Source organism: Crocodylus porosus, unplaced genomic scaffold (assembly GCF_001723895.1).
Source record: "Crocodylus porosus isolate Cpor-Errol unplaced genomic scaffold, CroPor_comp1, whole genome shotgun sequence".
NCBI classification, from domain to species: Eukaryota; Metazoa; Chordata; order Crocodylia; family Crocodylidae; genus Crocodylus; species Crocodylus porosus.
This window is the reverse complement of record NW_017728909.1, coordinates 61014569-61038544: the sequence shown is the minus strand read 5'-3', so window position 1 is coordinate 61038544 and position 23976 is coordinate 61014569. Positions and strand designations below refer to the sequence as shown.

The 23976-nt window shown below is 40.7% G+C and overlaps 1 long non-coding RNA gene across 1 annotated transcript in view; it reads right to left on the bottom strand.

Moving 5' to 3' along the window:
- LOC109308104 overlaps positions 1 to 20983 on the bottom strand; it is a 91602-nt gene extending 70619 nt beyond the window's left edge. Inside the window, exons 1-2 of the long non-coding RNA XR_002100473.1 lie at positions 20390 to 20983; positions 19121 to 19248 (exon numbers count right to left, since the gene is read on the bottom strand). This is a non-coding gene — a long non-coding RNA (uncharacterized LOC109308104). The remainder of the gene's footprint in view (positions 1 to 19120; positions 19249 to 20389) is intronic.
- Between the last annotated feature and the right edge of the window lie 2993 nt (positions 20984 to 23976).

The window sequence follows — 23976 nt, the reverse complement described above, 5'->3', positions numbered from 1 at the left end:
GCAGGGCCAAGGAGGTGATCCTCCCCCTCTACGTGACACTGGTCAGGCCACAGCTGGAGTACTGTGTCCAGTTCTGTGCGTCCCACTTCAGGAGGGATGTGGACAACATTGAGAGGGTCCAGAGGAGGGCCACCCACATGATCAGGGGACAACAGGGCAGACCCTACAATGAGAGACTGCGGGACCTGAACCTGTTCAGCCTTCACAACAGAAGGCTTAAGGGGCACCTGGTGACCGTCTATAAACTCACTAAGGGGGACCAGAAGGGTTTGGGAGAGACCTTGTTTCCCCTAGTACCCCCTGGCATAACGAGGAATAACAGCCATAAGTTGTTGGAGAGTAGGTTTATATTAGACATCCATAAGAACTACTTCACAGTTAGGGCAGCTAGGTTCTGGAACCAACTTCCAAGGGAAGTGGTGCTGGCTCCTACCCTGGGGGTCTTTAAGAAGAAGCTTGATGCCTACCTGGCTGGAGTCATTTGAGCCCAGTTTTTTCTCCTGCCAGGGCAGGGGTTTGGACTTGAAGATCTACAAGGTCCCTTCTGACCTGACGTCTATGATTCTATGAGTCTATGATTTTGTGATGTAGCTATGATCTATATGATGGATATATGGAGGATAGATTTTAAGTAGGTCAGGTATCTCACCCGCTGTCCCCAACATTAAGCCCAAAATATACAAAGCAAAGGTTGGAGCATTGAATAAAGTAGTATGAGTCTCAGGATTTCATCCACTCCTATAAGAAGGACAAAGGCTTGCAAATGGGCTTTTTAAAGGGAAACATTTTAATTTATTGTAGTAAAACAAAGGAAATAGGTGCTTGGAAATAGTGCATAATTAAAGTAATCTTTACCTATTATTTTTTACACCACAGCAGCATCAATAAAAACCAAGTTCCATTAGGTGAGCATCATAAGCAGATAAACAATAGGCAAGGAAAGTGAGAAACAAATGAGTAAATTAGAGTCACACTACCAGTTAGTGGCAGAGCTGGGAGTGGAATCCAGATCTTTCAGTGGCCTACACCAAACCACAATTATTTAAATTGTATTAACATACTGTGCAACTGGCATTCTTACTGAAAATGCAGTGTTTAGCAAACTGTATTACCTTTGGGAGGTACTAAGTAAAAGATGTACCTCCCATGGTTTAAGAGTATATGTCCACTAATATTGAAAAGGTATTGAAAGAACTATCCCACAGCATTTTTCTGTTTTTATAGTTTTATTTTAAATACCTTACTCTCATACAGTGGTCTTCCACAGAAGACTTTAAAGGACTTTATAACTTTATATACGTGTGCTCCATGAGTGGGGAGGGGCTCTTTATTTAGAGTGGCTCTGAGAGCCTAATTAAAATGCCTGAAGCGCCACGTGCATCAGTGTCCCTGCACTGAAAAAGTGGGGGCACTTTAACTAAAGCTCATCGAATGAGCTTCAGTTAAAGCACTTCCACCATCATTTTTCAGTGTGGGGGTGCTGATACATACGCTGATAGTCTCTGCTGGAGCATGGCAATTACCATGCTCCAGCATGCTCAATTAATCGACTCTGCTCTGACACGCTGTGATTACAGTGCATCAGAGAAACCTCCCTGCACATGTATAGGCACCCAAAGTGACTTCTATAAGTCAGTGGCACAACTGGAAATAGAACCAGCATCCTATTCCAGTGCTCCAACCAGTAGGCAAGGGTATTAATGGATTAATATTATATAAAGAGTTGTGAGATGAGAAGGTAGTATGTGCAGATGTTCCAGCACTACTTTCTTCACAGGCATGTATTTACAATACAGGAAGAACACAGAGGATGATGTAGGTGAAAATTCAGGTATATTAGAGTAAAGTAAATATATTCCTTCAGAAATATCTCTATTATTTATGTTCCTAATTTATCATGGCATTTTATTCATATCAATCCCTTGAGGTTCTGCAAATGGTTAATTGATAGCCTGAGGCAACTAATTCAGGCTAGATAGGCATATAAAAGTTCAGTTTACCCTATTGAAACTATAGGTAAGGTGTAAATCATAGCTATTCACTTATTTGTGCCCTTCCAGAGTTTTAGCTAAAATTAATTTTTTAGTAAAACTTAAAAAAGGATGTATGCAAGGATTTTTTGCCCTAACTGAAATATGAGACAAATTACATGAAGCATCTAAGAAAGAACTTACACAAGTGTCTGCATGTACTGACAAGTTTTCCTCTACATCTAAAAATGCTAACAGTGGGCCCAATCATAAGGGTCTTATTTATCCGATATTCAGACTACAGGAGAACTTTTATAGAATAAAGAAAGTATGAAAACTGAGTAATGGTCTAAAAAATTTGGTCTACTGGAAGGATTGTTTAGGTGAAAGTTAAACTAAAACATACAAACCTTAAATTACTCATTCAAGATTGTAGCTGCATCACTAGAAGAAAGAAATTTCTCCGCTCACCACTTTACTGTCCATACCCAACTACTGCTATACATAGCACATGCTATCTTGTCATGCAGAAGTCGTATTTAGCCCTATGTGCTTCCCTTACAGTGGTAGCAATTCTCCAGAAGTTGCAGAGGACACTTACTTACCTTTTGGTTCTATAGTACAAGATTATTACATCAAAAACTGTGATTTTGTACATCCCCAGTGGTCTAAAATAGAATTTGGAAGATTTAATAAAAGATAAGCAGGACTTTTAAAATAATATGAGAAGGCTGGTAATCCTAGAGGGCAAGTAAATTCTATGGCTAAGTACAGATAGTCAAAAGGCCCAAGGCAGAATCTATTCAAGTTCCGGTCTGACCAGTCATGTGGGAACAGAGAGCGTTCGCCCGTCCTCACAAAGTCAGGCCAGGCTGTGGCTCAGTAGGTGTGGGGCTCTGTTCCCCTGCCTGCCCTTCACTGCCCTGCAGTGAGATGCTTTGTTGCCTCATCTCTGTGATAGTCTGCGGAGGGTGGACAGAGAAGCACTGGGCTGGAGCATTGGAGTGTGAGCCATGTTCCAGCAGTCTGTCTTTTGAGGCAGGCAGGGGTTTGCAGGAGTGGTGCAAAGCCTCCTGGGATGCTGGGGAACTGCGACCTCAGGGAGGGCTGCTGGGGCCAGCACACAGCCTTCCTTACCCCACCCAGGACACTTTGCCACGCACCAGAGCACGTATGCAAGGGCATGCCCGGGGACAAAAAGTAGTGGTACAAATATGTGCCACTGCTATTTGTCCCATGGGAAACGCATGCTCTGCACGTAGACACTCATCGGGACACAGCCAAGGAGAGCACAGATTCTCTCAGTGTTAGGGGACTACAAGAAAAATTCTGTTTCTAGCAGGTCACTAAGTGTGTGTTATAATCTGGTCCTTGAATGAGACAGGGTTTTAACTAGCGGAAACTGGGCTGGTTCTATTGATTTCACCCATATATCAATTTGCACCAACCTGATCCTTTGTGTTTCCATAAATAGAATCACAATTTTGAGTTTAATGGAAGCTTCCTGTTGTGTAGCTTCAAAACTAATTCTTTTCATGCTAGCACATGAAATGGTAACTCCTTGGCTGATGATTGCCAGGATGAAACCCTTATTTTGCATATATAATCCATCCTACATGGCTGGGTGGCACTGTAGGACCATTATCGTCTGTGATCTCGCTAGACGGTTATTCAGTTTAGCTTGTTTTGAGGGAAGGTCGGGGAGGTGGTATGGCCCTGTTGATTTGTAACCTCATATGTTCCCTCAGCAACCTCATCTGTTCTCTTGGCTTTAATTACCATCTCTGTGCTCAAGACTCAGATTTATCTCTTCACCCATGACCTCTCCCCCTCTGCTATGGTTCTTATTTTATTTATGCAATTTCTTTTGATTATTTAAAGGCCTAGAAGCAGCCTTGGTTACTTTACAACAATTTCACACAAAAATTAAAACCTTGCTTCACACTTGCTCAACTCAAGGGGCTCAGTACAATGAATAAACTGCTCAGACAAAATATCTAGTGCTGAATCCCCTTAATAATAGAACCTGTCTGCACTCCTACTTTCCCTCCAGCTCATCGACCCACCACCTCCACAAAACTTGAGAAGGAAAAAAAAAAGTCTTTCTGACTACTTTCTTTACATCTGCTGGATGTCCTATTCCACTGCCAGTCCTAACTTACAGTGTCAAAAACTGGAATTCTCATCTACCTTTTCCAGTTTCTCACCCTCCTTATTCCATTATGGCTTCCCTGCCTTGTAAATGGTGTTTTTTCTCCAACATTTTTTTATAATCATTATTTTCTCCAACATTTACGATAATAATTTATTGCAATTAGATGATTATATAAATGTTGTATATGCTTGCATCCTAAAAAGAAATATCTGTAATTTGCCCTCAATCTCCTGCTGTCCCCACCCCACAGGGGGTTTAGGAGCCTCCATCCAGGTGCTGGCCCATGCAGGGCTGCCTCAGGTTCCAACTAGCCTGGCCCTGGGTACCTCAAGCTCTGGTCTAACCAGTCATGTGGGAACAGAGAGAGTTCCCTCTCCTCACAAAGCCAGCCCAGGGCAGCAGCAGCACTGAGATGACAACTCAGGGCCTGGCCAGCAGCAGAGGGTGGTTCTGACTTGCCAGGCTCCCTTTGTAATAGTGCACACCAGTGCTGCATGCACCATGCTGCTTTTTTCAGTAGTGGTGTTGTTTTTTTTTTTTACACTAGGATCTCCTGGTGCCAAAAAACCCTGCTATGCTGCAAATTAGCAGCATGGTGAACAGGTGCACATGTACCACATACGGCTTGCAGCACCTCAAATTGCTTTGAGCAACTGAACTCTCTTAGTTCCATGGCTGTCAATATCAAATAACTCCTGGGATCAATTATGTCACTTTGATCTTACAACCATTTATAAGTGATCAAAATTTAACCCAATTGAAAAACTGAACTCCTAGAAACTTTCTCTGTTCTTCCATGAATATTTCAATATCAGAAAGAAGAAAATCATATTTTCAGACTCAAAAAAGGGCAGAAAATATTTAACGGACACCAAGCCAGTATGAGACCGTAACAACTGAACATTCATCTTTACCTTAAAATGTTAAATTTATTTCAACATTATAACAAATTAGACCAAAATGGGGAAAACGTGATAAAATAATTTGAATTAATTTTCTTCAAATGATTTCACTGGGAGTTTTGGGGGCACTCAAAAAGCAGACTCTGAGCAGGAAAATTCTGAAATGTATAAATTACGCCAGTCATGTGGCAAATAACCATTAGAACCTTATAGGTGCTAAAGAGAAACTGTGCATCTTAGCTAGAGTTATAAAATAAAAACAGTGACCTAATTTTTAAAGGCACTAAGTATTCAGTTTCAAATGTATCACAGGTAGAGTGAGCTCTAGGGTCTACTCATCATTGAAAAGTCACTTATTTAATTATGACTAGATTGTGATAACTTTATTCCATGAGCAGTCCCACTGATTTTATTAGATTTACTTCTGGGATAAAGTGAATGCAGCATAGTGTAACTCAGTGTAAGATAAAACCTGGCCTTTATTTCAGTTTATAAAATCCTGAGAATGCCCAAGCTCTCATACAGCTTAATGATACAGGGTATTTTTTCTAAGAGTAATTATTCTACATAATGGATTATCCTTACTGTTTAACACACACCCTTCAATAACTTTATACAATCATTTCATCTTAAACAAGAAACAGGAATACAACCTCTCCATCCATCTCCCAACTTTACCTCTGTATATGTGTGGACAGGTTTTGGATGTTTGGGAGGGATTGAGACATTCAATTTTAGTTACAGAAGTTTGTCATTTTTAGCATTATTTTCTGACGTATTGCATGTGAAAAGGATCTTTTTGTGTTTTATTTCACATCTTATGATTTTACTTGCTTCCCTTGTTAAGTAGCCAAAACACCTTCTGTAACTTTCTACATTTAAGGAACATTTTAAAAAGTTAGACAGAATATACAACTGAACTCCCAGCCATAGAAGAAGTGTTGGGTTAAAAAAAGAAAGCATGCCTTCAGTCTAATGAGAGGCATAGTGTAAATGGAACTACATTTGGCACACTTTAGAGCACTAAAACAATTCAAGACTTTTCCTGCTACTTCACTACAAATAGAGTTTCATTATGTCTCAGTTCACCATAAGTGGATTCCACTGTGCTGTAAATAATGGACAGAGTCAAACTTGTCAGTGATGATTTGTTAAAACCTCACAGCTAGTTATCTAAAATTTGTGAATGGAAATCAGGCACATTACATGTACAGTCAAATAGCCTAAATCTGCCCTCACTTACACCTGTGCAACCCACTTGACAAATAAAGCAAAATGAATGCATATGGAATAATCACCATTTTTCAAAGCTGTGTTTACTTAACAGTCATGCTAGCATGAGTTTTTACTTTACACAGATGTTTTACAGGAAAATTCACAGTGGCAAAGACACGTTTATAGAACACCTTTTGGACTGAAGACAGGTTTAACCAAGAACAGAATTTTACCCTTACAGTTCAGAAATGTTTGCAAATTGAATGTTAGAACAGCACATAAGGAAACAGTTTATGCTTCAGCTTTTCAAAACAGAACAGGTCATTTTTTCAGATATCTTAATCAACCCACATCTTCAAAGCACTGTATGAGTTAACCAATAAGGAAATTCTGTAGTAGATTCTTCATTGTGGCCATTGTGTTCGCATAGTTTTGTCACTAAGGCATCTGGTAACTTTGATGGCTCACTAGGGCCTTGGACATGCATTACTTTTGTAGCACTATATATGTCCTAATTGTGCTACAAAAAATGAGTGTCCACACATTTAGGCTCTTTGTAGAGATACAAGACAGCAGGTACAACCATAAAAATAATAGAACCACTATTTTGAAACAGGAACTTTTTTGTAGTGCTGCATTTTGTGGCACTTTATGTAAGGTGGTGTCATATATTCAACTTAACATTTCCTAAGCACAATTAAAACCAAAGCAGACAAACATTCAAACAGTTCAGCATGTTAAATGCCCTCGTGGGGTTGCAAAGTTGCCCCTCCCATACAAGGGTTATCTTCTAATACATGCTAGTTTTGATAGGTCACCATGTTTTGATAGGTCAACAGCTGCAAAACAGAATTGCAACTGTTACAAGTGAATTTGTGAAAAGGTCTTAACAAGTAGAGAACGACATGTAGCGAAACACAGGTCTCTCAGACTTCTAGCATCCCAGAGTCCTCCAGTCTTCCTCACCTTGAGCAGTTGCTCTCCTTACAGTCCAAGGTGAATTGAGCCACAGTGCCACATGTTGCAGTGGCTGTTGCAGGGCTGGTGCTGCCCCACTCTGCCAAATGCTTTGCAGTGCTACAACAGTAATGTGTTTAAGGACTAATTCAGTCTTCAGCCAGAGGACAATACCTCTGTGTAGGGTAATCTAACAATACCATAGGCCAGAGACTAATTCTCTAGCTCCTTCTTCATCCAACAAAGGGAGCATGACTAACAGAAGTACCTTTGACGGACCACCACTACAGCGTTATAGCTCCTTGGGATTGCTGACATGAAACACAAACTATGGTGACTTTCAGGTTGGTTTGGACTGTGCCCAGGGGATCAACTCCTGGGACTAAAACTATTAAAAGACACTTTTACCCAAACAACCCTGCTGACTTATACGGATGAAAGATCTGACAGGGTCAGGCTGAAAATCACACTGATACAAGCTATGCAAGTAATATGGGTAGTTCAAAGTGTTTCTCAGTGGGAGGCAAGAACTTTTAGTTTTCTAATTAAAGCAGATTTTTAGTTTGTATAAAATGTAATGGATTTGTGTCAACCTGGCAGGATCGGGAGCCAGGGGAATGGATCCCCAGGGCCTTGTAGTTCGGGTCTGCACATTGTGGGATGGAGGGAAAACTCCCATGGAGGGAAAGCCCCCATACCAGGGCCACATAGTTCAGTGAGCCGAGCTGGGATTGCCCCAGCCCCTCCCCCTTACCAACCACCTGCCTCTAAGAGGCCAGGGAGGACATAGGGGAGATGCATCCCCCAGGCCAGCACTGCCCCACACCAACAGGGGTCTGCACAATTCAGGGAGTGGGAAGCCCCTGCAGGGCAGCTTTTCCCTCTGCCCACAGCCCAGCAAGCCAAGCTGGGAAAGCCCCAGCCCTGCCCCTTTGCCAGCAGCCAGTCTCTCAGTGGCAGAGGGAGGAAGCACCCTCTAGCCTGGCACTGGGGCAGGGGGAGGCTGGTGCCAGGCCAGGGGGTGCATTTCCCACTCCACCCCTTAGAGTGGCCAGTGAGTGGGTGAGGCTTAGGCTTTCCCAGACTGGCTTGCTGGGCTCTGACAGGGGAAAAGCTCCCTGCTTTTTGAACCTCTGTATTTAGCCTTATTCTACAGACTAACCATGAAAAATGCCCCAGACATATTTCATTCTTGATCTTCCAAATTTCAACACCGTTGCTTAATTCTGACTCTGAGAGTATTGCTTTACTTCCTGAGAGTATTGTATTCTTCCAAATATACTTACAGTACAAATATTCTTGTATGTGAATTTGAAAATTATTTTCTTTCCATTGCCATGGAGAATGCCGGTAATCTGCTTTCTGTAGATACTTATACTAGCATAAAAATCATGCAAATGTTTGAGGAGAGCCAATCTGAAATGGACACTAATGTGGCCAAAGTGAGCACATTTAAAAATTCAATTGATTCAAAATGTTATGCTGTTTTTGGCCAACTTATGTGTTTATCTTATTCCAAAACTATCCTTTTCTGAGACCATTCAACATATTTTTCACAAACTGCATTAACAGTTTATAAACCTACACTAATCTAGCATTATCTAGCTTTTTCCCTACACTAACAAAAATAGTCATATCTAGGAAAGCTTCCCAAGGTCATTGGCCTGTGTCTCGCCTACTCCTCAACAAAGTATTCATTTTTCTTAGTTTCTTGTCAGTGCACCATGATATCCTTCACATCTGTCTGTGCCTTTGCTTTTATTAGCAGAAAATACAGCAGTAGCTTTAGTGTCATGTGTACTATAAAGACAGGATTTTCAAGAGATTTGACAACTCTCATATTTTCCGAAGTATTCTCAACGTAACACAGAAACAGTTTATTACTGTTAAGTAGTGACTGTCTCTCCAGCTTGAATAATGAAGTCCTCTAGGTCAATATTTTATACAATGATGCATTTAAGAAAGCATTCCTTTGCAGCCTAGCACTAAAACAATGGGTGTCATAACACAGATCTATGTATTATCAATCTTTTATGCCACCATAATCAATCTAATTCTTCGGGTAGTGAAAGTATAATATGTTATTGTGTTAAGCCAAGAATTTTCTTTCTCCAAAATGTTTATAAAAGAACATAATAAAATTATTTACAGAGGCCAGCTATACTGTACAAAGTAGAATAAATTTAACCTTCTGTGAACAGTGCTTTCAATGGCAAGAGATTTACATCTGTTGCTTGTAAAACACATTTCTTTAAGATGTAGCAACACCGTTTTTGAGGATTACAGACCCACCCAAGCAAAACACTGAAACGAGGGAGAGGTTTCACTATTTAAGAGCATTTTTTACAAAATGAAAATGCATAAATTTAACCAGGGAAAATTCACACAAGCCAATGGTATTATCTGATAGGCCAAACACTTGCTTTTTTTGCCACAAAATGCTGCATTTCTAGAAACAAAGGGGAGTTTTTCACTAGGTCAAATTTGCAAAAAGAAGATAACACAAATGAAAAATTAAGTTCTTATAAACTGACAGTTGGTAACTGGCACAGCTTTAGTGGCAATTATTATCAACTATACCCTGCTTGGATATCATAGATGCATCAATCTTGCAAACCCTTAAGAATGCAAGTAACTTTGTTCATGTGAATAATCACAAAGATTTCAGTGGGACAACTTGCATGAATAAAGTTATGCATATGATTAAGTGTTTGGTGTTTTATCCATTGGAGGGAGGATGCAACATAATCTTTTACACCAGGGAAACTTAAAAGAATGCATACCTCAAATACTGTTAGTTTCAGAAGCTAAATTACAGTTCAGAGATAGACAAGGATAATATGGCATTAGTCCAAGACAGGGTTGAATAGGGGAGTTATATTTCCCACTCATTTCTTTTCACAGAGGAACCCAAGTCATATGGTCTATTGAGAGAAAGAAACATAAATTTATAATGGTGAAATACTGTTATACCTACAATATATTGTAAACAATATTATGTTTATTATTATTCTAGTAAATTATACCATTGTCAGGTTCTCCCAATTATTAGTAGAGATGAGAGATATAACTGACAACCTGAGAAACTAACTATACCCATTCAGTATCAAAAACAACTCAGAACCAATGGCTACACTTCTACTAAGTTAGTTGGCTATTAGAGGTCAGATCATTGGTCTTGCTACATGGCCTTCACATCTTTCACAAATGCTATTTCCTAGATTCTGTTGCTATTAATTTGAATGAATAATATTTCTGGTTGTGTTCGGATACCTGCAATAAAAGAGTAGTGCATGTCAAAAATTTATTTTCTTAATTTCCTGATAATAGTACTTAGCAGTTGCACGCTCAGAAAGTTAGATTTTTGTTTCCCTTTAGAAGGGAAACCTTGCCATTTCTTTAAAAGCTGTAACTTTGAAACCCAATGGAACCAAGGCAGCTCTGCTGTACAGGAAATGGCAGGAAAGATTTCAAAATTCTCACAGGAAATGCCTTTCTCGTGTGTGACACAATGTTTCAGTCATTTGAAGCCTCCATGTATCCCCATTGCAAAATTTTGACATTATATGTTCTATTTCTTGCAAGGATGAAACCTGTAGTAGGCACCTGTGCATCTGAGGATGATAGTAAGACAAAATTACTTGGTACAGACTGGTACAATACTTGTCATTTTAACCAATGTGCATTTTAGAAAACAGTGCTTTTCCTTCAAGATCTATCTCCCTATCCATTCAAATAAACAGAACTAACAATAGCACCAAGCACTATTCAATGGTTACAGAAGCTTTCTAGGTCCTCAAAGAGTCAGGTCCACTACATTGTCCCCTGTGGAGTACTATGCAATAGTTACACAGAGTGTGAACAATCTTTCACTGCATCTGGTCTAGGTATAGATGGCTTAAGGGCTGCGGTGGCAGGTCACGGGGGAGGGATATCGGGGGACTAAAAAGAGCTTGGTTTGGGTCAGAGAGGTGGAATTAACCTACAATGAGTTAACTATTTCCTAAATTGGGAAATGATCTTGTACAAGTTAGTTTGCCTGAGTAGGTGCACTAATTTAGATTGGATGCATCATGTTTTCCCTAATTTAAGCCCTCTGAACTTCTGCACAAATGTGTATTTAGATCGCTCTAACTATGGTTAGTTTGATTTAAATGTAACAGCTGTACATAACCAGAGACTACAGGACCCATAAGGGTAGAGTAGCAGCTGATTTAGTATTGCCCCAACTCAAGAGCTGAAGGACATAATAATAAAAAGGAAAAAAGTATATATTTATCCTTCCCACAGCTAATACCATATAGTAAAGAACCCACATGGCCCAGTATTTACCAGACAACAATGCTTAGCAGTCACTGTATATAGTGCTATTTATATTGCAAAAGCTTTACAAGCATTAACTAATTATCAAAATGCCCCAGTGAAGTTACTTATCACCATTTTACAGATAGGAAAATTGACCTAAAGAAATAAAGTAGCTCACTCCAGGGCAGAAAAAAAGCATGCATCATAATCAAAGTTGGATTTCAGGAGCCTCCCAATTCAGGCCTCTACTTACTCTCTAATGCTTTTAGGGATGAATAAATGATGGGTTTTCAAGAATAAACTTGTGAGGAAATGAATAAATTATAGGGAGACAGGATCACAAACCAGTCCTGATATGTCTACAAAGCTTGTTCTTTCTTACATGACTCCCTTTCAAGCCTCTCTAATACACAGAACAAGATTGTTTTTAAATGTATATGTTTAAGGCAACTCCAGGTCTCCCAATTAACATTAGAAATGAAAAAAAAAAACTACAAAAAGTTTTCTAACAAATACTTACACTTAAAAAAAATAAATTCACTTCAATTATTTGCAACACTTTATATCACATCCCTGTGCAGCAATTTTCTATCTCTCTCCATTCAGCTCTTCATACATATTGGGAAGAAAGACCAGTTAGAGGACTAGACTATCCCTTTGGTACAAATCTCTCTGCAACAGCTTCTGCATGACCTTACTAAGGTTTTACAACATTATGCTATAAAATATTAGATTTAGACACAGGAATTTGTCATGATTATCACTCAATTTTGTGTAACATCAATAGGAAGGTGTTATACCGTATTCACTCATGTGCTTCCACTTCTATAGTTAAAGTAACACAAAGTGCATGTGAAGTACATAAAAAAAAATACTACCATTTCTGATTTGGTAGCATCTTATACCTATTTTGAATTGATTCAAATAATTAAGCAAGGAATACATCAATCAGAAACATTATCTTTCCTTCCTAATAGCAATTTCTCTACCTTAAAACAGAGAATTTCAAATAGTCTCCTTTAAAAATATCCTCTCCCATCGTACCTATTTAAATCCTTCAATCCTCTTAAATCTTTCTCTCAGAGAGTACTTCTTCACACAAACAGAACCAAACTCCCTGGACCTAATCACATCAGGTCTTGCTGACATTTTGTTGAGTGCTACCCAGACGCTCCAATTTTCAAGGTCTCTGTTGCTTTGGGAAAACACTTTTCATGCTGCTTTTCATAGAACGCTTAAGCTTGCACAGATGTTATATCATTGTTATTTGCTGCTTTTAATCTTTTTCCCAGCACCATATTATATTAAGAAACTGTAAAAAATATATTTAATTACTGGAAAAGTTGTATGTATTAGGAAAGTAGATGCTTTAAATATTTATTGAAAATGTGAGTAAGAGCTGTGGTGATCAGAGAGAATGCTTCTTCTTCCCATGTCCTGTCTGAGATGGTTGATGACAGGTATTTAGCAGAATTTACAGATTCATTAGAATCTGACAGGGCCATGACACAAGCACTTCTGCTATGGAAGCTAACATGTATGCAAGCCAATTCCATTATTAAAATATAACCCACCCTATGGAGGAACTGCTTGAAGACCCCCCCGCCCCACTACTGAACTACACAGCCCAGAAAGTTTGAGGTTCTCAGTGAATATGTAGCATAAACACTGTAGCATCAAGAATAGATTCCACTGAATTTGTGGGTTCACAGACTTTTTTTTTTGACAAAACCCCTTTTTTGTCAGAAAAAAATTGACATGACAAACTGAAACTGATTGTGAAAATATGTGTCAGTTTGATTATATAAGGGTTGGTTTTTTTCAAGGATTGTCAAAGAAAATGCAAAGAAAAATGTGACTCACCACAGGAAACCAGCCCAAAAGGTCAAGTAGTTGAGACACTCTTCCATGTGTTGGGAGACCTAATCTCAAGATCATGCTCTATCCTGATTCAACCTGAACCCAACACCCCAAATGAGCATGCCATAACTATGGCTGTTCTAGAGGGGCACTAATCTTTCCTGATAAGAATTGGTTTTGTTTTTTTTAAATCAATATTTACTGCAATCAGTACTTAAGTCTTGGTCTTCTACAAGTTACATTACGTGGACTATCCTAGGGATGTACCTCCCACCTGAAAAGTCTCCAGTATAACTCATTTTTGTTCCAGTGGGAAAATCTTTGAAGTCACAGAAGATGTGTTGGGACAATAAATCAACTGCCCTGTCAGCTTTAATGCAGAGCCCAATCAACAAAAATCTGTCAAAAATGAATTTCAGTTCAATCTGACTGAAGGGTTTGAGGGTTAAAAATCCTGTAACTTGCTCCAAGTGCTCTTACTGCTAAATGAGAACCATTATTTAATTGTAACTATGGTGATATTCGGTGAATATATGAAAAAATAATACCCAATATGGTTTTTGCTGATGCATTAAAGTTTACATATTGCTGAGTTTCTTAAATAATCTAAAGTATTTAAAAAACTTCCCCCACCATCATGTGTTGATACATTTATTATCTTATTGACTTCCAAAAGAGAAAGGAAATCCTCCATTCAAAGATTTTCTAAAAGTGCCTATTTCTTGTAAATATATATTTTAATGCAATAAATAATGTAATTGATCTGCCAGAAACAAATACTTCTTTGGGTTTTTTATTCCACCATACAGCCAAGTCTTTTGTACATTTGAATGAAAGATGGTCAGAAAGCAATACTAGGAACTATTTCAACCATTATTTTAACATCACTAAGAAACTGTCTAAGTCATAATCCAAAGTATTATAGCATCCTTCTTATATGACAATATTGTAGATCATTACTGTGTCCATTTTTTGTAGGGGAAGGTATCGAAATATCATAATTGAGATTATTTAACAAGCATTCCATGATTGCTAGTTCCTGCCACATTTGCCAAATTGGCTGTTAATCTCTCCATACCTATCCACTTGATTATCAGTACTCCATTGTACTTTTCTTAAGGACCAGGATAAACTTCAGTGCTTCTCATAATGGGTTAAAGTAACATTTTGAATTTTTCCCCAACTCAACTGTTCATCCTCCATGCGTGATCTTTGAAGGGGGAATAGACAAAAGGGCATTAGCCTATGGAGCAATCTGTATATGCACATTTTCATAGCAGATTGAACAATTGTGCATTCATAGGTAATAGAGGAAGGGGATACCCTCAAGGGCCCTCTTGTATATGCTTTTTTGTTGTTCAGATTAAAGATCACTGTTTTTCCTTGCTCGGCTAGAATCTGAAGAACAGACCCCGATCTTAAAATATATGTGTGAATTCAGAGTAATTTCAGGGCTTTCATCTAAAACCTGAGGTAAAAAAGATCAGAACTTTGTCATTATTTTACCAATGCTGATACCCTTTATTTAAAAACCCAGGAACAGTATGTCCATATAACTTTCATATCACTGTATTACTCTAAATTTACAAATGATAGTAATTACAAACTAGAGCAAAAGAGATTTGGAGATGAAATTGGTCTCTCCTCATTGCCTCCAGAAACATCAAAGCAACTAATATGTCAGCCTGACTCTTGTAAACACTCTAGCTACAGCTCTTTTCATTATGTCCTCATATAATCTCATTTTATCAGGGGCCTTGGCTAACTTAGAACAGATGTCAGGGCTCAGATTGAGACTGAGTATAGACTAAGCACACAATCATTTTCTAGAAAGTTTTTTTTTTTTTGTGAGAAACAAACTTGCCAACTGCTTTTGGTAGGCAACTACAACTGACAAAAGACATGCGTGATACTACATATAATGGGGATCCTAAGCCACAGTCCCCCAGCCCTGCTGGTGCCCCTCACTCCCCACCCACAGCCTCCCTACCCCCTAGCCATGCTGGAGAGGGCCCCCATAGCTGCCAGGGCTATGGGGCCAGGGAGCTGAGTCCTCAGCTCCCTGTCGCCTACAGCAGCACCTGAGCCCCAGGTATTTCTTGCAGGATGCAGCAGTTGCTGCGGCAGAGTACAGAGCCCTGTTGCCCTCCTCCATGGCAGCAAGGCTGGAGTGGAACCCATGGGGGGTGCGGGCAGGTGCAGGCTGCCCACTGTGGACTTGGGCTCACCGCTCTGCTTCCCTCCTCCTGGGGCCTCCATGGCCTAGCTGGTGGGACCTGGCACAGCAGGGCAGGGCGGGGCCAGGTGCAGAAGCTCAGTAGCATCTCTGCAATCCATGCACAGCCACAGTGAAGCACCTCCTGCTCACCTGGCAGCAGTAAGGGGTACAACTCCATGCCACCACCCCCACTGCTCCTGGGTGGGCAGGGGGCACTTCATCATGGATGTGCAGGGCTTCCAGGAGCAGCACTGAGCTTCCCCACCCCTCCTGCCCTGCCCTGCACTGCCCTGCCCTGCCAGGTCTTGTCTGCTAAGCCATGGAGGCCCCGGGGGGGTGGGGGGTGGCAGCAGGGCTGGGAGCCTGAGTCCACGTTGGACAGCCCACACTCACCCCCATCCCCACTTCATGCATAGATCTGGAGGGCCTGTTCCTCTTCCTGCCAGTGTGTGCAGCAATGGGAAGCCAGCCCCACCTCCTTACCCCTGGACAAACTGCCCACAGCCCCATCCCACTCCCTGCCAGGGCCCTGCTGCTGCACATTCTGGCCCCAAGCCCCATGGCTAGGCAGCAGCCCCAGACCTGCCCAACTCCCTCCCACCCTATGGGGACTTAAATCTCCCCTCCCCCCCACCATACTTACCCGTGGGAGTTGCTCTCCAGGCTGCTGGGCATCCATGTGCATGTGTGAGCACGCACATGCACATGGCACCCCCTGCCTGACTGCCCTTCTCCCACTCCCCCCAGCCCCTTTGTCAGCTTGCACAGAGCTCTTTGCAAAAGTGGGAAATCTGTGTTTTTCTGTTAAAATGAAAAATACACATTTTTCCTGGTCAAAAGGAAAAAACCTGCTTTGTTTTATAGGGAACAAAAAACCTGGGTGCCTGCATATAATCACAGACAAACAATCCCATTTGTATACAATAACATTTAAATGGAAACAATATCATTGAAAACTGATACTTTATGAAAACTTCAGGCTATCCATTTTATTCTGAATATAACATAACTAGGTTTACAACATTACTGTGTCTATGGCATGGATTTTGGAGACCTTTAAATGTGGATTGTCTGTGTAGTGATTTTGACCTTCCTAAGCCCAGAAGCACTGGATATTTGATGGGAATGTCAACATTTTCATCTATTTTACATGTTTGAAAATGAACCCATATTCTATTTTTGTGGCTTTTCATATAATATGTTTTATAACAGTTAATATAGACATTTTTAGTTTGCTGAAAATCCACAAAAAGGGAGAAAATGAGGTTTTATTACATGAACATCTTTCAAAAGGATTTTGCTAAAATATTCAAACACAAAAAGTCCCCTTTTTGATAAAGTTGTCAAAGTCCTCCCTCCAAGCAGCAGGGGCTCCAAGTTCAACAGTTTTTCTTTATGAATATCTTGATACTGCCAGCACTCCATGTACAAGCTTCCACTGAAATCAGAGCTAATCTTGCATGAGGACAGTTTACTGATTAGGCCAAGACACAAACAACCGAGCTAAGATGGAGGGTACTACAAAGCCTGGGTTCCTAGGTAGGTAATACCAGTAAGTAACCCAAAAGATATATTACAGATAGACCAAAGTTCCTAATTTAGACACGAGGAAAAAACAAGCGCAACAAATAGGCATGTACAATAGAGAAATATTGAGACACCAGAAAAAATACACCTATCATTCAGTGTCCTTAAGAACGTTTCCCTCGTGCCAGGAGGCCAGGGGAAACACAGACTTAATGGAAAAGTCCCAACATGGTTCTCTGATTGTTTCAATAGGTCTAGTAGTCCATAATATCCCAGTAGCAGTCCATTAATGGTTTACTAGGTACAATTTACAGAATAAGGAAATGAGTTAGGAGGATCCCCCCTCCTATTTCCTTATTAAATCCACCCAAGCTTTCATGGTGAAGAACAACCCTGAGTAAAATGAAATGACAATTAAAGAAATATATCGCTACTTTGTCACAAAATTATAGAAATTAGAAATGGAAAAGGCAGCTGAAGTCAGGCTGCCTTTTCTCTTGCCTAGATCTGATGGCTCTTTATAAAGAACAATTCTCCTGCAGGATTGTGGCCTTTTTCATGACCATATTTTAGTAGTAAATCACATAGGCATTCTGTGATCATCTAATATACTTAGGTCTTTTCCCTCCTCAATTGTTTCCCGTTGATGAAGTCATAACCTACAAAAGATTTTTTGTTATTAATCCCTTGCACTTATTATTACTACATTTCATCAGTGCTCTATCCAGTTCTATTTTAAATGACTCAAGGGGTGGGGTTTCAAACATTTCTATAGAAAAATTCTCCTTAGATTCCCCTTTGCATAGTTCTGTAAAAATCCCCTTTTTCATTACCATACACATCTTCTTTAGTATCAACTTTATGCTTGCTTCAATGTGCTTGATATAGAAAGTTAATGATCCCTTTTCTGTTCAGTTCAAACAATGGACTTGGTAGCCAGTATGAAAATCATCGTCAGGCAAAACTCCTTTTTCTTTGGATAGGAACATAGGATGGCAGATGCCTCCTTGGTCATCAGACCTAGTTCTCTGTTATCACAGGCTGCAACATCACAATAATCTCTTTAATAAAACAATCAAACATAAGTAATTAGTCAGGTTTGCCCCATACAGTTGTTACTTGAAAACTATTTTAGAATCTCACTTCTTTAATGGTTAGAAAACTTCTAATTTCCAACCTAAAGTTGGTTTATAGCCATTTGCTTTTTATCCAATGTTGTCTTTTAACAGAGCTAGTTCCTTTCCCTCTGTGGTGTTTAGTCTCCTGGGATGCATCTACAAATGCCATTATATTGATGTGATAATCTCCAGCAATTTGTGCCAGAATTTATCACAGAGCCTTAATGGCACGTATAGATGCTCAAACAACTGCAGACCTGGGCACACCTGCAGATGCATGTGACAGGGGGCCCAGGTGGTAAACCCCAGGCTCCAGGAGGCAGTATTGGGCTGTGGAGGGACTGGTTAGGTCACAAGAGTGCCCCAGTGTGTGGAGTCCTGTGGCTAGGTGTCAGGCAGGGGTCTGGTCCCCTGCTTGCCTGGGCTGACCAGGCACAACATACACCTGGGTCAGTGTTTACACATGCACTTAGGCACAATTATTTCTGCTGTCCCCAAGAGTACTATCTTATGGTGGCAAAAATTAGTTTGCTGGGGTCTAATAACATTGCACGTATAGACTGTGATGCTTTACATGACAGCATATTAGTCTACTGTGCAGTTAAGGGCACATGTAGATGCACCCCTGAGATATTTTTATTTAGGAAACCTATAAGGTTTCAGCCTTCATTTAGTTAAACTAAACTGTCCAAAGTGTTTTAGGGCTTGTCCTTGCCCAGGGCTATCACCACAAAGCACACCACACCCAGTTGCTTGTACTTAGCATGTACCAAAAACAGAAAATAAGATAGCATACCCACTTTAAGATATATCTGTTCCTACCCCTGCATTGCTCTTAAAACTGATGCCAAATTTTTTTCTGCCCATCCACTTGGACTCTGCATTGCACCAACCTTGGAACTAGGGCAGTGAGAAAGTTCTGAGGATGCCTCCTGGCACTACTCTTGAGATTTCTTTCTTTGGTGTGAGAGTGATGATGGGATATGCCTCTGGTAGCATCCTCCTTTCTTCAGTTCTGGGTCTGAAGCATGCAGAGTGAAAGCAAGTAAGAGCATTTCGTAGGCAGCCAGGGCACGCACCAATAATCTCAACTAGTGACTAGAAGCCTTCTATGTGCCAAACTGAGTGGATGGGGATCATGCCTGGTAGTAGTTTTAGGCATGGCACAGAGATAATATTGACAAACTCTAATACTGTTTTCAAAGGAAAGAGGAATGAGACAGAGTACATCCAGACAAGTGCGCATATACAGTATACAGTGCCAAAGACCTGTCTGTAGTACTATATACACCACACATACAGGCGTTCCCCATGCTGCTAATTTTCAGAGATCAGCCAAGATTCCAGTGTAAAAAAAACCAAAAAAAACAAAAAACAAAAAAAACACACACAGCAGGGAAAAAGTGAGGTGGTGCATGTGGTGGCAGTGTGCACTGCCAAAAACTGGAATCTGGCCAGTTGAAGCCACGTTCCGGCCAGCTAGAGCCATATTCTGCTGCTGGATTACTGGAGCCCCAGGAGGCCTCCAGGACTCCAGGTAAGGCTGCTGAAGTCAGCCCAGGTACTGGATCCAGCCTCCCCTCCACCACCCAGGCCAACATGCTGCACACCAGAGTGCACGTGCACAGGCATTCTCCAGGGACTAATAGCAGCAGCATGGATTGTGCTGCTGCTGTTTATCCGCAGGGAAATGAATGTGCCTGCACGTCTGGATCCAGCCATGGATCCAACCTTTGTGCCTCTGGAAAAACTGTTATGGTGGCACACAGGCAAAGGAAACAGATATACTTTCCCCTTGTCATGCGACAAATGCCCCAAATGTGTGGCTGCAACATACATAGTATGGATTTGTGCTGAAACTTTGTGGCAGACATTTGTTTCCTTTAGGACACAAGAATGAAGGCAGCCTGGAGGTGCCTCTGCTCCTCAGCTGCCTCAGGTAGATAGTCCTCGGGATTTTTGGGCCCAATGCTATGTGCCTTGGGAATTCCCAGGTTCTCCTGGAACGCACAGGATTGGGCTCTCATGACCCAGGAGCACCTGCTCAGGCTCTCCCATTTGCAGAGAAGTGTCCTAAGTGTTGTTCCACAGAATTGGGCCTCAGCCATTCCCAGGAAGGTTGAGGCCCAACCCTGCCAAACAACAGGCAATGTGCGTCTCACCCAAGCAAGGGAATTGGCAGGGATTATCTGGGCATGCTTCTGCTTGCAGGGAAACCTGGGCAGGTGCTTCTGGGTTGGATTCTCCAAGTGCGCATCTCTACGAATCCAGGCAGGCACTTCTAGGCCTTCAGGGGCCTGATCCTTTCACCCTGGGAAAGTAACGGTACATAGTGATTTCATGATCAACTAGTATACCTGGGTCTCTCTCCTGCTCAGTTTTTTACAGCTGAGAGGGCAATTGTAGGGAGGTCACAGTTTATAAGAGAAATTCTTGTTATTAACCCTTTTTAACTTTTTATTGTTACACTTAATCTAGTTTCCACTGACCTTTCATGTTGATAATACCTTCCCAGCATTGTGTCCCAATTCTGATTTATGCCATGGTAGTTAACAAAAACAAAAATAATGACAGTCTTAAGACCAACGGCTGAGGAATTCCACAAGTAAACTCTGGCTGACCCAAGAATTCCTCTTTTCAGTGATACCTGTTGTATCCTCCAATTAACTGTTCCTTACAATTTTTTGTATTAAATCCCATAGGACTAACCTGTTGAAGGGACCTTAAGGTCATCTAAGTCCATCTCCTCAACAGTATGAGAACGCAGGATTTATTATAGTCCTACATGCATCTTTTCCAGCAGAGCAATTAACTTGCCAGGGGCCACGTCTACATAAGATGGTACTGTGTAGTGGTTACCGAGCATGAATTTAGTACTTGTATAAACAAGAACTAAATGCACAGAAACTCAAGTTACTGTGTAGTAGTGCCAAATGCCTTTTTTTGTGACACTACAGTGCAGTAGCCTAATACTATTGTGCAGTAGGATTACGTCATCGTTTTTGCCATGCAACACTACTGCGCAGTAGTATCGGGCTACTGCACAGTCAGTGTTTTATGTAGATGCATCCTTGGAGTATCATACCAAATGCTTTACTGAGATCTAGATCTCAAAAACACTTCTCATTTGGTCATGATTGCCCTTGGTTTTGACCCACATCAAAACAGGAGCAGCTCAGCCATTTATATATGCAGGCCTTCCAAGCTTTATTGCTGCTCCTTTACCTTTGCTGTCCAGAGAGAGCATACCACCTGACTTGGTTATCCCTGGACTGTGTCACAATAACCTTGCAGGCACATACCACATTGTCCTGGAATGCATTAGTACAGTTTATCCTATGTGATTCACAGGTGCATGGAAAAGGACAATGGGTGTGCACAACTATAGAATCCAGAGACAAAAGACTTTCTTCTGGGAGAAATGTACCGGGCTGTAAACAAATGTAGCAACCTACATTTGCCACACCCCTGCTGCATTTTGCACTGCCCTATGTCTTTAATTATACTTTCCTTCCAAATTTGTTCTAAAGCCTACTGAGATTAGACAGTCCAGACTCTAACAATCCTAATCACTTTTTCTACTATTCTCCAGTCACATGGTACCATCTCCAGCTTGACAGAAATATTGTACCAAGCATGCAATTTCATTATGCTAATACCAAAGGTAAAAAAACTGAAACGATGAATGAAAACAATTTTACTTTATTCATATCATCCCTCATTTCTTTTCATACATTTGAATAATTTGTCACAATTACATTTTAGAATTTTCTTTAATTTAGCCCTTCCAGGGTAATTCCATAAAACACAATGAGTTAAAAACCCAGAAAAAGCATGAAAAAAAATGAATGCTGCTTTCTCCAAAGACTTCCAGAAAATATGCAAAATAAAATCATTCCAAATCCAACAACAATTTTATGAGAGGATGTGTATTGTTCTGCTTTTATTTAGACTTGCAATATTTTCACATTTTTAGCACCAATCATTGAAAATGTACCACTCTACTTGCAGTTTTCCATTTTTCTTGTAAATCCAGGATACATATCCTTGAACAGTTAATCATATTCTTAGAACTCTTACAGCAGGTGATTAGACATAAACCTCACACAGGAAATCAATTAGTTAACTGGAAGTGTTATAGCAATACAAAGAATCATCTCAATTTAATGAATTGTAATTACTGTACAATATTGATTAATCAAAAATCTTTTCATAACATTCTTCTCATGACCCATGCATCTTATTATTGTTTGGCTCTTGCCTCTCCTGTTGAGTACTTAATCCAAATTAAAGGATAATTGGTCAATTTTGTGTGGGCTTGTAATAAAAGGAACTATCAGCTTCTCATACTGACATTCCATCTACTGACTCACTTCTTTAAGTTCTGAAAAGAACTGCCTTTATATCAAACCGTTCATTGCCAATATTATTAAGGTGGATCAAGGCACTGGCGATCAGTCCAAGAGGATGTACCAAGACAGGAGTTACCATGGTATGAGCCAAGGTCATGCCAAGTAGTCCCTGGGGATGATTCAGCCTAGGCTTTAATTGTTTTCAGATGGAGCCTATGCTCTAGGATTTTACAAAGAGGCATGCAGGAGTAGCGATCACCACTGCAGGGTAGCTGTACTGCCCACTCCCAGCCTCCCCTACCCTCCTTCCCCCTCCCATCCAGCTGGGCTGACCACACAATGGAAGCAGAAGTCAGGAACTTAAGTCCCTGAATCAAGTAATAAGTCCCCACCTTTCTCATCTGTGCTTAAAGATGAAACCTTTCCCTTCTGTTCCACGGCCCCTTCCTCTGTGCTTCCAGCTGCCCTGGGGGCAGGGGAAACTCCAGAACTATTCCTTCCCTGCTGAGTTGGTCTGCACAGGCTCAGGCTAGGACATCAGCAGTCATGGCATCAGTGGCAGATGGGATCCTCCACCCTGTACCTGCTCTTGGCTGATGTGGAACATCCAAGTGGGGGAATTGAGCAAGGAAGGATCCACTCACCACTGCTGCAATTGGTGCTATCCTAAACTTATCCCAGCTTCCTGTGCAACATGCTTGGAACAGAGCAGAAGCATCTTTGGAGCTCCCCCTTTCCACAGCTGGGCATCTGGGGACAGGAGGGACAGAAGTAATGGCAGGCAAGGGAGGAGGAATGGGAGGGAAAGTGACATATCACTGAGCACAGAGGGGAAGAGAGGGGATGCCAAGGGGATGGGGGATTTTTACCTGACTCAGAGACTTTAAAAAGTCTGACTGCTGCTTCCACAGAGTGGTCTGAAAGGGTCTGATCATACTACTGAACCCCCTGCATCCATCCCTGATGGAGCCTAGAACTGGATCAGCCCCAGCTGAGCCTTGACTCATTACAGTAATGGATTTACAAATAAATTTTAGGATCTCATATTGTAACTTTTTGCTTGAATTCATTAAAACTAAGAATTATGGTCTGTTATAATTATTTAGGCTGAGATTGCTCCTGTTTGCTTCAGAGACTTGTTTTTTTATTTAATTCAAAACAGCTCAGCCACTTCCAGTACAGTAGTTAAGGAAAAATAAATATATACATATTTATATTAAAGAGATTTTTCATTAAAAATGAACAAAAAAGGATTTTAGCACCTGGGAACAGAATCTGGACATTTGAAATAATGCTGGGATCTGAGGAATACTATGAAAATCCAAGAAAATTACACTAAAAAAAGCTGGCTGTTAAAAAAAGACATGGAATTTTCATTTGCACACAGTGGGCATGCC